This window comes from Acipenser ruthenus, chromosome 10 (genome assembly GCF_902713425.1).
Source record: "Acipenser ruthenus chromosome 10, fAciRut3.2 maternal haplotype, whole genome shotgun sequence".
NCBI lineage: Eukaryota > Metazoa > Chordata > Actinopteri > Acipenseriformes > Acipenseridae > Acipenser > Acipenser ruthenus.
In genome coordinates this window covers 4,717,053-4,731,099 of record NC_081198.1, presented here as the reverse complement: position 1 = coordinate 4,731,099, position 14,047 = coordinate 4,717,053, and the positions used below count along the sequence as shown (strand labels likewise).

The 14,047-nt window shown below is 37.3% G+C and overlaps 1 long non-coding RNA gene across 2 annotated transcripts in view; it reads left to right on the top strand.

Moving 5' to 3' along the window:
- The window catches only part of LOC131738120 (uncharacterized), a 100,204-nt gene that overhangs the window by 60,762 nt on the left and 25,395 nt on the right, over positions 1-14,047 (top strand). For both annotated transcript variants that reach the window (XR_009329642.1, XR_009329643.1), the window contains exon 4: positions 4,404-4,463. This is a non-coding gene — a long non-coding RNA (uncharacterized LOC131738120). The remainder of the gene's footprint in view (positions 1-4,403; positions 4,464-14,047) is intronic.

Sequence of the window (14,047 nt, the reverse complement as noted above, 5' to 3'; positions counted from 1 at the left end):
AATAATAATAATAATAATAATAATAATAATAATAATAATAATAATAATAATAATAATAATAATAATGCATAAATATTATACACTCAACAGTGTTACATTTAGAAACACTATAAAATAAACATAATACATGTTTGGCTCAAAAGTTCACTGAAGACATTGATACAGATGTTTGTTGTTGAATGTATTATGTTTCTTTTGGTTTTTCTAATTAAAAATAAGAATGCAGGCACGCAAAAGTGTGGTGTTATAATCATATACATGTAGGGATTTATTAAATTGATTTAAACCGGAGAGGATTCAAATGCTGTTAATGTTGGAATCATTAAACATCTGCCTGGTGTTTTACAGATTTTTACAGACAGAAAGACACTTAAGAGACTCAGATGCAATGTTAGATGTTTGATTTTCTCTAAGAGGGACCAGTGGCCCAGCTCCCTGGTGCATCAGCAGAAACTCAACCAAGACGAGACGATATTATGTTGCAAGACTAAACCACGATCAAAACAGAATACCTCGGCAGAAAAGCTCTTCTTGTTGAGCTTTCCGGTTGTTGCCACATTGGCTCCAACTGTTTCTCCAGCTTTCTGGTGGGGATCCAGCCTCTGTTATATTTTTCATACTTGTCTGGTGAACAACACATATTTTCCACAGGTCTGAGTTTGGGAAGGTTTGTTTTTCATTTCCCGAGGATTTTTGCTGTTTTTGCTAATTAATTATGAATAGCATAGACTTAAATCAGCATAAAAACAGACAATACCCATAAAGGAGCCAGAGGAGTTGAGAAACCAAACAGAACACGCCTATGAAAGTGTACTCTTCTATCAAAATAATCAATAAAAGGATACAACACGGATACTGCATTGCAAAACAGACAATTTGGGCTCACCCATGGTTACTAAGGGCAATACATATTGATGACTACACAGTATGGGTTCAATGATTAAGGTACAGGAAGGCAGGTATTTTGGCTCCACTGTCCAATGCCCAGGTGTGCTGACCACTAGCAGCTGAAGGTCATCAGTTCAATAGCAGATTCTGCCCATCAAGCTATGATTTGAACCAGGGAGGCAGTACAATTTGAAGTCTCCATTGTCCTTTGTACATTCATCTCTCGGTTGGGAATAGCTGTTATCTAAATAATGCAGACTATACAACATGCATAAGAGAACACACTCAAAACATACGTGTTTGCCTTGTAATCTTTCTTGAATCACGTTGATGAAATGAATGAAAGTATTTAGTATTAAAGTAATTTTATAGCAGGGTTTGTTTAAAATGTTTTGACCAACCACACCCATTCATTTGAAAACCCAACATTGGAGCTCACAATCTGTATTACCAAATGAATTCTTGGGGATTAGCTGGTATTCCTCTGGTATTATACTGGAATCCATTATAAATATGTGGAAAACTCATTAGAAAATAACGAATGGTATTCAGGGGCAATTTCTATATAATTCTATTGGAAGCCATATGAATTTGCAGCCCTTCAAACTCTTGCAGAATGTACTGTACTTTTTAATCTGCTAGGTACCATGTTTCACTTAGCTTTGACTGGCATTCAAATTGTATTACATAGGAGCCACGATATTTCCATTGTATTCCAGTGAACCTATTGATCACTTGATTATTTTCACACTTTTTTTCATTATTCAGCCAGCAATTCCCATTGAGATCAGAAATTTCTTTTGCACAGGTGGTGACGAATAGCCACATATATCCTTAATTATTCACACGAGACACCACTGCAGGACGCAGTTTCATACTAGGAATATAATATGAAGCATTGTGGTGGTGTACACACACAAAGCACTCAAAATGAAAGGCAGGGCATTGGGCTACATTATTTATTCTTTTTTAGTAGACTAATGTTTTGCCAAGGAGGAGCATTCTTCATAGTCGGATCAAATAATGCATATATTAATGAAAACGTGTGATACAATGCACATTATGGGTATTACACTTTCACATAGTTGGCCTAATGCTCAGGCAGAAAATAGACTTTGTCTTAAAAATGTAAGCGAGTGAATAGTGCATTAGAAAATGTAATAGCTAGCAGACAAGCCATTTTAATAGAGAAAAGCACAATTCTCAGACACAGTATGACATTTTAATTCAGCTCTTAGTTGGGAAACAAGCAAGAGGTATCTGGATACCAGCAAAACATATTCTAACTATAAACAGGGTTCAGGAGAACCACGTGGGTCCTGGACATGTGCTTGTGCGTTAGTATTGGAGTTGGTTTAGAAATGTGATGCTAAAATGTAAAGAATTTAAATTAATAGTTTTCAATATCATATTCACATATATGTGTATGTACTACAAGATATAGTGAAAAAAATGATTTAGGGTAATTGAATACAGAGAAATAATGAATTGCAAGTAAATGCTGCTTTATGACCAGCAGGTACTATAGACAGGATAAAGTTCATATTAGAAGTCATAGATAGCAGGAAAAAAAAAATAGTTTTAGCTTCCACAATCTTCAGGTATCTTAGCTGGATTTAAGCTTACCGCAAGTATGCAGCCGGATGATGTCGTTTTTTTTTTGTTTTGTTTGAAGGATGCTCATTGCAAAAGTTCTGTTATTTACCCTGATATATATCAAATATAATTTGATTTAGTTTTTTCACTAGGCAGTAGTGCTTCCTAGGTTCAGTAATAATTTGCACAAGACATCCTGTTAAAGGTTTCACATGAGCATGTTCAATTTGATCAGGAATATGAATTAAATATTCCCAGCCTTCTGAAGTCTTTTACAATTTTAATAACGCATATGTAAATGTGAAAAGGAAAAAGAGCAGAGCCCAAGTGAATTGATGTGCCTTTATGGCATTATAGAAGAAATCAGTTATTTGCCACTTGTTTATAGTGCAAATGCCTTACTCTGTTTATGTCAAAGAGGCTGGACAGTATGACTGTGATGTGCCCAAGAATTCTGCAAGTGGAGATGAAAGGGGATTCTACTCTGAAACGAACCTGTCCAGGCGATATGTAAGAAGTACTGCCAAACTTTGGATTTTAGTCATTGCCTGGATGATGAAGCTAGAGACACATACAGTACATGCAAAGACAGAGTGAAAGTGGTCCCATTTGTTAGATGAAAGATGCCTCTCTTTAATTCTCTGTCTCTCTGATCTGTATGTCAGTGCTCTTAGGTGAATAAGCCACCAGATGCCAAAAATACTAGCCAGGCCAGCTACTCAGTTGTGAGTTAATACATAGAACGTGGGACATATTGAGTAAAAAAAAACAAAACAAAAAACCAAGTGGTGAAACAAAGGGCACAATCATGCTTTCTACTTTTTTTTATTTTATACTCTATTTACTTATATTAGGTCAATGAACTCACCCAGTGTAATCATTTTAGAGTTCAGTTAACTGTGACAAAGTCAGTTCAATAGTAAATATCAAATGTACACTTGTGCCTCATAGCATAGTGGACTTCTTTGGTTACATCTTTTTTGGCCAGTGGTTTTGAGGGTTTTAATTTTACCCTGATTTTACGCCTATTTGTTCGTGTTAAAATCATGCCTCACAGACGCTTAACATTCAACACCTTTGGTGCACAAAGGGCCCTATTTTATTGATGTAACCTGAAGATGCTCTTTAAAAAACTGATATATACCTCTAGGTATGGTTCTTCTGCAATTACATATTGTGCACGTCTAGAGGAGCTGTACAATGTGCATTACTTTTAAAAACTGAAATTCTAGATTTAGAGGCAAAGTGCCAGGGGGATTTCAAATAAAATGGTTATTTTAATAGGTTAATAAATCAGTCATTTTGATGTTGTTGTCTCAGACTAGCTGAACATTGCTCATTCCTTATACTTTTTGTGTCATTGCAGTTTCTTTCTAATACTTGTATTGTCAATTTTACACACGCACACACACTATGAGCATAAAGACTGGATCCTGTTTCTATCCATAAATAGTACCAAATCTGTTTTAATGCAGTATTCAACATGATTACTGTAACATAAACCACCCTTATCTTGGATATCTTTAGGTTTTCATTATATATCCCAGGATCCCTGTGCAGTATGACTTGACATTACCTCTCCTGCTTTGTATTCTTCACTCCATTGATTTTTTTGTAGACTGGCAAAAGCAGGAGTAATTATCGGCCTAGACCAGCTCATTGATTAGGCTTGCCATAGTTTGGCCTTGCAAATCATTATTTCATTTCCCTGGGGTTTGATCAGTTAGCAGTAGTTTGTGTTTTTACTTGGTTAACTGAACTTCAATCCAAATTTATTCAATAGAAATTTTAAAAGGTTCTCTCGTGTCTTGTCTTTGAACTTGATTTTGTATGCATTAGGACATGAAGGAAAAATAAATAAATAAAATACTGTAATGATAATTCATTCCTTACGTTAAATCCTAACGTTGGTTTTACAGAATAAGAGCCAGGAGGATGACTGAGAGAATACTTTCTACAGAAACCCATAAAGATCCCAGGTAAGATTATTGTTTTTCCTATTTTGATAATAATAAGTATCACCAAATCCCATACTGATTTTATTTTAGGGGAAACCCTAAAAACACAAGCTACACCCAGAGCTCTGCTAAGTATCCCACAAACACCGGTTGCCATTTGTTTTTTCTCTTTTAAAATTGAAAACAGCTGTTATTTCTGGAGGAGGGAGCTCTCTGACTCCCTGTCTTGTCACAACAATTTCTTAAATAGAAATGGTTAAATGTCAACAATATCCACGCCATCTGTTTCAATACAAAGCCCTTTCCAGGTCCCTGGGAGAATTGCCTTTCTCTTTCTATTCCGCTAATGAAATATAAGAATTCAACCAGCTGAAACAGTTACATCAAATTGTGGAAGCGAATAAATATAGTATGGCCATTATTGTTTAACAACACTTCATTTCACTTTCAAAAAAATATGAGTACAACAAAACATCACAGCAATTCTAAAAATGTAACACAAATATGAACAGTATACTCTGGGTATACTGCTCTGTATACTTCACTAGTGATAGTGTCCTCTTGATAAGGCTCTCCTGTGTGCTAGTTGACCGCAATGGGCCGAAAGCGAGGGTGCTAACTAAAGTCAAGGTCAACTGCCACACGGTAGCCTTTATTGAGAGGGCACTGTCGCTATTAGAAAACTCTTTTTTTTTTATTGTTTTCAACAAAACAATACTTTCAAGATTTGTAACGATTCGTCGTTTACCCTTCTCCTGAAAGAGGTTTTAGGAAAATAGTCCTGAAAAGGTTTATAAAGGGTCACATACTAAAACAAAGAACTTTATTAACCAAATAACTTTTTACTTGTCAGAATTGCTTATGGTTTATCTGGACAGTACCAGTATCTGAGTGGAGTAATATTACTGAACTGTATGTGTCTCGGTTTGTTGGTGTTGAAAGAGCTCCAGTCAAGCTGTGGATTGGCTGATGCAGCAGTGGCAGGTACAGGACTGGTTGCTTTCGTAGTTGCAAAGTATAAATTGGTTGGTTTTGGTGGATAATAAAATACACCAATTGTGTCTTTGTTTCGTATTTGCTGTTTAATAAATGTGAACTGAGCTTTCACTACAGCAAATCAAAATGAAAAAGCTGCTACTTTGCCAGATTTATTTTAAATTTGATTCACAGTTGATGCCGTGACATAGCAGCAGGCATCTACTGTCTGATAGAAGCCCGCTAGAGCTGGAAGCTGATTGGCTGATGGTACAGAATCATTTTCTAATTGGGTAGAATACAAGACAGGAATGTTATATTAGAGAGACAATACAGATTTTCAGAAAGAGAGAAGCAGAGGGTCTGGAGTTGTATCATGTTTGTTGCAGGTGGATGAGAGGAGCTAGATGTAGAACAGTGACAGGCAAGGGAGGTGTTGTGTTAGCTGTTGGGGAGACTGGTTACCTTGAAATAATTACACTAAACTATCTCAATAAAATACATAATTAAAAATAAATAAATAAATGCATAATACAGTAGTGCCATAGTAATAGGAGTTACCCAGCACTGTCCCAGTTTGGAAAGAAGTCAAGTGGCTCTGAAGACAAGGTTCTGGAATCATTGCCTCAGTTGATGTGCCCCAGAGTAATGTTTCAGGGCTGCATATTGCTTGTTGAATAAGAGAAAGCTCTTGTTACAATACAGTGCTTTCATAGCCTTATAAATATTCAAAATGCTAATTGGTATAAAAACATATACGAGACACAGTTCTGCAGTAGTTTTCATGTGACATGCATGTTTTATTACACTGTACCGTACCTTAGATGTAGAGAAGTCATTCTGATTTCCTTCTACGCATAAGCACCAGACAATAAAAAATGGCTTTTAATCAGCCTTACCTAATAGGAACTTCATTTACACTGATGCAAAATATATAAGATTGCATCTGAATAAGACATACCCACTGTGCTCACTTCCAGTGGCTTTCACATGTGAAGGCTTGGATTTGTGCAGCGTATTTTAAAACTCTTAAATTCTAACCAGTTATTTGACTTTGATTCCTAAATACCAGGTATAAATTACTTTCATCCTAGAAGATCCCAAGTGGAAAAATGAAAGCGCCATAACTGTGTTAAGTCTTGCATTTGGAGGAAGGTGTTTGCCAGAGATCAAGGTGACAATGGGTCAGAGATTATGTGTTTTGAAAAGCTGTTGCCTGCATGTGACAGGTGATGTACTGGCCATGAATTGCCTGTCTTAACATTTCTGGCCGAGCACTAACCAGTGTTTCAAATTGTTGTGGCACATTGTGAAAACCCACCTGCTCACTCTTGAGCAACTGTCTCGATCAATGAATAAGTTACTTTAAGGTGCAGATCCATACAAACCTATTGATATTTTGACTGGAGACGAATCAATGTTGAGCAGGCTTGAGCATCTGAGCAAGCCTCTTAAATGGCAGCTTTTTGGCAGAGAGGGGTAAATTTATCGATCCAAAGAAAGACAAATATTGAAAAAAAAGAATGTAAGTCTGCTGTCAGTCACGGTGAGGCAGCCCGACGCTTGGTTGTGTGCCAGTTTTATTTATTTGATCTTTTTTAGTACAATATTAACATATAATTTGGCGATAACCATATATTATGTATTTATTTATTAGCAGATGCCCTTATCCAGGGCGACAAGTTACAAGTTATCACAGTACAAAGTATCACATTATAAAATATCTCATTACAGAATATCGTATTACAGATAAGAGCAGATATGAAAGTACAATAAAATCAATTCAAGTGAGAGCAAAAGTATTTGCTTATATGAGTAAAGTCCAGTAAGAACACGTAGTAAGTACAATAAATGGGTGAGAATGATTTCAAATAAGAGCAATTACAGAAAACGTGAGTACAGATACCTATAAAAGAGTAAAATCAAATACAAGTTACACTAAGTAGTTATAGTTAGGAGCAGTAGTTGAATGTGGCAAGTTATGGAGCAGTTCATTGCAAGTACAAGCTGATGCAAATACTGGTACAAGTGGGTGCCATATAGTCCCGCATGATCGAGAGTTGTAGTGTTTACAGATGCTGTCTGAACAGCTGTGTCTTGAGGAGGCGTCGGAAGGTGGTCAGGGACTGAGCAGTCCTGATATCCGTGGGTAGGTCGTTCCACCATTGACGGGCAAGGGTGAAGAAGGAGTGGGCTCTGGAGGCGGGGCAGCGGAGGGGGGGTACATTTAGTCTGCCAGAGGTGGAGGAGTGGAGGGGGCGAGAGGGGGTGTAGGGAGAAATGATAGTCTAGAGATAGGAGGGAGCAGAATGGTCAAGACAGCGATAGGAGAGTAGAAGAGTTTTGAATTGGGTGCGAGCAGCGATAGGGAGCCAGTGCAGAGAGTGGAGCAGTGGTGTAACATGGGAGAAATGGGGAACAGAGATATGTAATAAAGATATGTGTGCCAAAAACAAATAATTTGATAAAGATGGCAGATTTGAACGGGTTACCCCAGAGTACTATGTTCAGTAGGCTGTGTGGTCCAGTGGTCAAAGAAACGGGCTTGTAACCATAAGGTCCCCGGTTCAAATCCCACCTCAACCACTGACTCATTGTGTGACCCTGAGCAAGTCACTTAACCTCCTTGTGCTCCGTCTTTCGGGTGAGATGTAATTGTAAGTGACTCTGCAGCTGATGCATAGTTCACACACCCTAGTCTCTGTAAGTCACCTTGGATAAAGGCGTCTGCTAAATTCACAAATAATAATGTAAAATGTCCAAACAAAGTCCAAGTTTCAGAGGTGACATCATTTGCAGCTGCACACCCCTAGTGGTACATTTTCAAACCACCTCACTTCAGAAATGAAGTAAAGTGTTCAGAAGTGTTTGGATCAGGACAATTCTTCTGCAATAGTAGAAAATGAAGTTCTATTACCTGCTGCGTAGGGAGTGAATCTAAAGTGTGGAGGTAAAACAAATGGACTAGAACAGAGTGAAAATAAAAATCTGAAAAACTAAACCATCAACAGCAAATACAGTAAGAGGGCTGCATTTTTTTAAGACCTTGGTTTGTGCCCCTTTAAAGAGTTTTGAAACACTTTGAATAAACTGCAGACTTCATTTACAAACATTTAATAAAAGTTTATGAATAGCTATTATTTAATCTAGATAAGAAAATCTTCAAATAAAGTCCATAATTACATTTTCTAAAAAGGGTTCATTAAAAAGTGGTCCTACTATTTCAACTATTTCAAAAGCTGCACAGCCTGGAAATAGTTTGAATAATACATGAAATAATGTGTAGTGCTTTTATTATTAATGTACCTTATTTATTTGTGTGAAACATCTTGTTACACTATAAAGTTTAAACTGTTGCTTCCTAGTACACTGTGACTTTCTGTGCTTTTCACATCACCTAATTGTTGCTACACTGCTGGAGTAAGACTTCCGTACAGCCCAAAGTAATGAGATACTGAAACGCCGATGTTTAATCATTTAGTTTAGAAGTTGTAAAATCTGCACATATGCATCATTTAAAAAAAAAAAAATGTTAAGATCATGAGCACAAGAAAAAGAGGTAATGCTATCCAGTAATAAAGGCAATGCAATCCAGTAATTATATATATATATATATATATATATATATATATATATATATATATATATATATATATAATAAAATGCTATGGGTAAGGAAAACAAAATAATACATTGCAGGCCAGTTAGTATACCTGCCTGGTAATGTCTGCTGTATTGAGTAAAATTGCTTAATGAAATTGCTTACATCAGCATGTTCATTTAATTCTTGTATTTTAACAAGGATACCAAAGCAGCTAAAAAAAAAAAAATCCTTTGAGGCACAGACAGTTTTTTGATGTTTACTTTGTTCTCAATGTTCACGATGTGATTAAACCTGTAGAGTTTGTCCCCAAGACCCTGTCCCATCATGCTTCTGTCAATACCGTCTCCGATAGCTGGAACTGCTGATAGAACAGATGCAGTAATTGCAAACAGCTGTAAAATATTACTCCTCGTGCTAATCAAAATGACTTTCTGCTAAATAAACCATGAAAAAAAAGCTTTTCCACCATCAGTGCGGTGAAGTGGAAATGATACAGCCTGTAAAGAGTCCACCGTGGAAGATTAAATCAACAGATTGAATTTTCCTACAACACCGATTCTGTGTTCTAATGCACCATCCCAAAATAACATTGTTTTAGAAGAAGCTTCTCTGTTTATTAATACAGTACACTGACTTTATGTAACAAGCGAAAGTTTTTGTTTTTAATTTATTTATTTTTTTTCATGCTTGCAGTTTGAAAGAACTTCAGAGTAAGAAACTGTCAGGCAGGGTTATGCAAATCAAGATGGAGTTAGGTGAGAAGTATCTTAATCTTGGTGGCATTACGGATGTATGGGCTGAGGTCTCTGTGTGGAAAGTGCCAGGTTTACATTTCCAGGCTCTGTTAATAATGAAGACTGCTGGTGGGCCCTGTATATTATCAGTTTACTCAGTTACTCAATGTACCATTAAACGGATAGCCTCCCTACTAGCTGCAAGATAAATACACAGAAACCATGCTCTTGGTGTCTAAAATTCACAGTCGTGTTGACAGTAAATTGTGAAAGACCAATTTCCCAGTATAAGGGCCCTTCACTAATTCAGTCAGATAGCAAAATAGTACAATTAAAAACACAGCAAAGAGATCTTATGTGGAAGTGCCCAAACGGGTGACTTTTTAATCACTATCTTTACATTTACTTAACTGAGTATTTGATCAAGCTGTTCTCGACAGGTTGATATATTATAGTTTTTTTTTCTTTTTTTAATCAATCTGTAGGTTTAAGGTTTTGCTAAGCTGTGGAAAGCAACTGATATCTGGACCTAAACCCATGAACATCTAAAGTCTCCAACATTTTTATGATGTTTGCAAACAGAGTTTTTCTTGTTAAAATTACTCAAATATTTAGATTTTATTAAGTTGATGGTAACATTGGGGTGTATTCAATTCCACATGGTGATGGACCTAAATATAGCCATGCTTTAAATCACACACACACACAAAAAAAAACACAGCCTTGGTGTTTTACAAATTGTTACTGACAGAAATACAAAAAAGCAACTCACAGAAATGATCTTGTGCAGCATTGCTTTTCTTGTACACCCAGTAGCCACCCAGCCTTGAACAAAAGACTAAGAAATTCAAAATAATGTCCCTCAAGTTAAAGAAAAAGATAGCGACAGGAGAACCGAGTGGCAGAAATAAACGATCAAAAGCAATCATTACACATATTATGCACGGTGCCACAGCCCAGCATAATACAAATTAAGATGCAATCAGTTGGCATTGCACTACGTTTGTCTTGCATGACAGTGTTGGGGACAGTTAGGGATGGAGATACAGATATTAGAGCATGTCAGGGTTTCAGTGCAATGTGCTAAAATGCAGTATTGATGAACAAAATCTGTGTTCTTAAAATAGAGTAATGAAAAGCAGTGTTTTTTTCAATCACATGATAGAAGAAACACTTAATCCTTCCATCTAAATACTACATCCAGACATTTGATGTTTTGGGCGGGGGCGGTGGCGGGGGGGTGGGTGGGGGGGGGGGGGTACATGAAAATATATCTGATGAAGGTGACACTTTTCACACCTGAAAATAATGTTTTATCGTCCAGTGTTTTGATCTGTGGTCTGCTGTGACGCATCTCAGATATAATCTCGAGACCTTGTAGCATCTGCTTGTCACTACATGCATCACTTACCATAGACACAGAAGCACAGAGATTTTTCTAACATAATTGTCACCCACTACAGGAGATTAAATAGACTATGCTTCCACCAGGCAACTGGAATCTACATCCTGATTCCCCTGAGTGCCGAAGCACAGAAAGTATTAAACTATCCATTAATTCAGTTTTTATCGATCTGAGCAGTGGCCGACCCAAACGTCATCACCATACGGGGGGGGGGGGGTAGGTGTCACCAGCTGGATGAATATAGAGATGTAAGGCGGCAAAATTAACATCCGTTGTTCTTTAGATCATCAACATTAACATTAACCCATACTGTCTTTTTTATAATTTAGTGTGCCCAATTATTTTACTCCCGATTTTCTCTCCAGTTTGAAATGCCCAATCATGTTTTCCCCTCACCGCAGCAATTCCCCACACAGCTCAGGAGAATGGAAGGTTTTGTGAGCGTATTCCAATCCCACGACCAAGCTAGCTTCCTCTTTTACACCCAGGAACTCAAGAGCTGATATCAGTGAACTGCCGACCTCTGGAGGATGAAGGCCAGCCCTGCAGGTGTCCGCTTTTGAGCTCACTGGGTGCCTGGAGAAACAGTAATAATACTTTTATAAAGGCTGCAGGGCCCTGTGTTAAGCATCACATCTGAAGGACCGCACATCTATAAGTGCCCAGTGCCACCACACGCCATGCCAAGGCCGTGGTGTGGAGAGATGGAAAGTGTCCAGTTTACAGATCTCAATACTGTGGAGGCAAGCGAAGTAAAAACTGAGCTACCTTTTGGGATTGAGGCTAAAAGTACTTTGAGAAATCCTGTCAACAGTCTGTATTTAATTAGGATTGCATACAAAGGTTTCACCAGGGGGACACAGAAGTTCCTGGAGCACCCTATTATATAACACTGATGTACTCTGATAGGTATAGGAATGACTTTCAGCACAGGAAGTACTGTATTGGACTGGAAAATATTATTATTATTATGTGTTTATTTAGCAGAAGCCTTTATCCAAGGCGACTTACAGAGACTAGGGTGTGTGAACTATGCATCAGCTGCAGAGTCACTTACAATTACGTCTCACCCTAAAGACGGAGCACAAGGAGGTTAAGTGACTTGCTCAGGGTGACACAATGAGTGAGTGGCTGAGGTGGGATTTGAACTGGGGACATCCTGGTTACAAGCCCTTTTCTTTAACCACTGGACCACACAGCCTCCTAAAATATACATTTCTGTCATTTCAAAAACAAAACCACGAACAACAAAAGCAAAGAACAGAAGAGGATTATCAGCGCAACAGTAGAACGATCCGTTAATGCTGAGACATTTCATAATAGCCTTTAAAATAGATAAAATAAAGAATGCTTGTTAAATATCTGCTTTGCTGCTTTGCTTTTTAAAGTGATGGTGCTGTTTCTCTTTTTAATTATGGGTTAGTGGGTGCTTAATATTGCATGTTTGAATTAGATTTTAAATGAAGTTGCATCTTTCCGTTTTATACTAATATATGAGGCATACATTATTCCATTGCCTCTTTAGAAATGAGCATGAAAGCCAGTGACTTCAGACTCCTTTGTGGGAAGAAATCCAGTCAAAGCTTGTTAGTGGCACTGATAATCACACCAGCACATGAAAACTAAAACATAAGGCTGCTTTTTTATTTTTAATACTGTCACTGAAAATAATTGCTGTGTTGTGCTTTTTGCACCAATATTGAAACCCTCAACACTGGGGTCAGAAGCCTTGTAAAACACTGTAGAATTGCTTCTTTTAATAATTCAGTGGACAAATAATTGCAATAAATCTGTTGTTTCCTGGAAATGGATGGCCCCTGTGTACAGACAACTTGGTTTAAAGTACAAAAGGTTATGAAGCAATACTGACGTGATCATGCTATTCTTTTGACTACATTACTATTGATGCGTGGCTCAATCAGATGCCAACACAAAAGTTGTTTGAGGTGGTATAGCTGGATTACATGTTAAAGGGTTTTCTAGTTAACCCCTAATTATTACTTTTGCTACTTAATTACTGTATTAATATCCTTAGGACACAGCATTTGGTGTTTCATAAACAAGGGTGGAACATCATGTAACCATGATATGCAAAATACCAGCTGATTTTGCCACGTTAATTTAATGCATGTGGATTATAAAAAATATTAATTATAAATGTCTTGGATTTTATGTCTTGTTGGCAGACCTATGGAATTTCCTAGTAATTTTCATATGCATACAATTATTATTATTATTTATTTCTTAGCAGACGCCCTTATCCAGGGCGACTTACAATTGTTACAAGATATCACATTATTTTTACATACAATTACCCATTTATACAGTTGGGTTTTTACTGGAGCAATCTAGGTAAAGTACCTTGCTCAGGGGTACAGCAGCAGTGTCCCCCACTGGGGATTGAACCCACGACCCTCCGGTCAAGAGTCCAGAGCCCTAACCACTACTCCACACTGCTGCCCTATATGCATATATGCTTATATGCCACAAGCATATAAGTAACTATATATTTTATTTTCTTGTATTTCTGCTGCTGCAGCATTATGTTAAAATTGTTATAAATACATTTGTATTATGCACATGGAGCGATCATTCTGCTTTACCATGGAAAAATGCGAAGTCATATCTGTTTCACAGCAAGTCTCTGCCAGGGTATTAGAATAGTGGTTGCATTCCAAATCCTGTATAATTTTCTCTGTCAAAACACCTTTAACTTCATTAAAACACAAACTTGCTGCACTCTGCAATTTCCAACCATATACAGCGAGTAACATTTAAATTTCTGTCAATCAAAATAATGAGAATACAGCTATCAATTTGCAAGAGAAGGACAATTTAGTGTGGTAACTGAGGTTCAAGCGCTTCCCCCGCAGTTTACTGCCTTAGG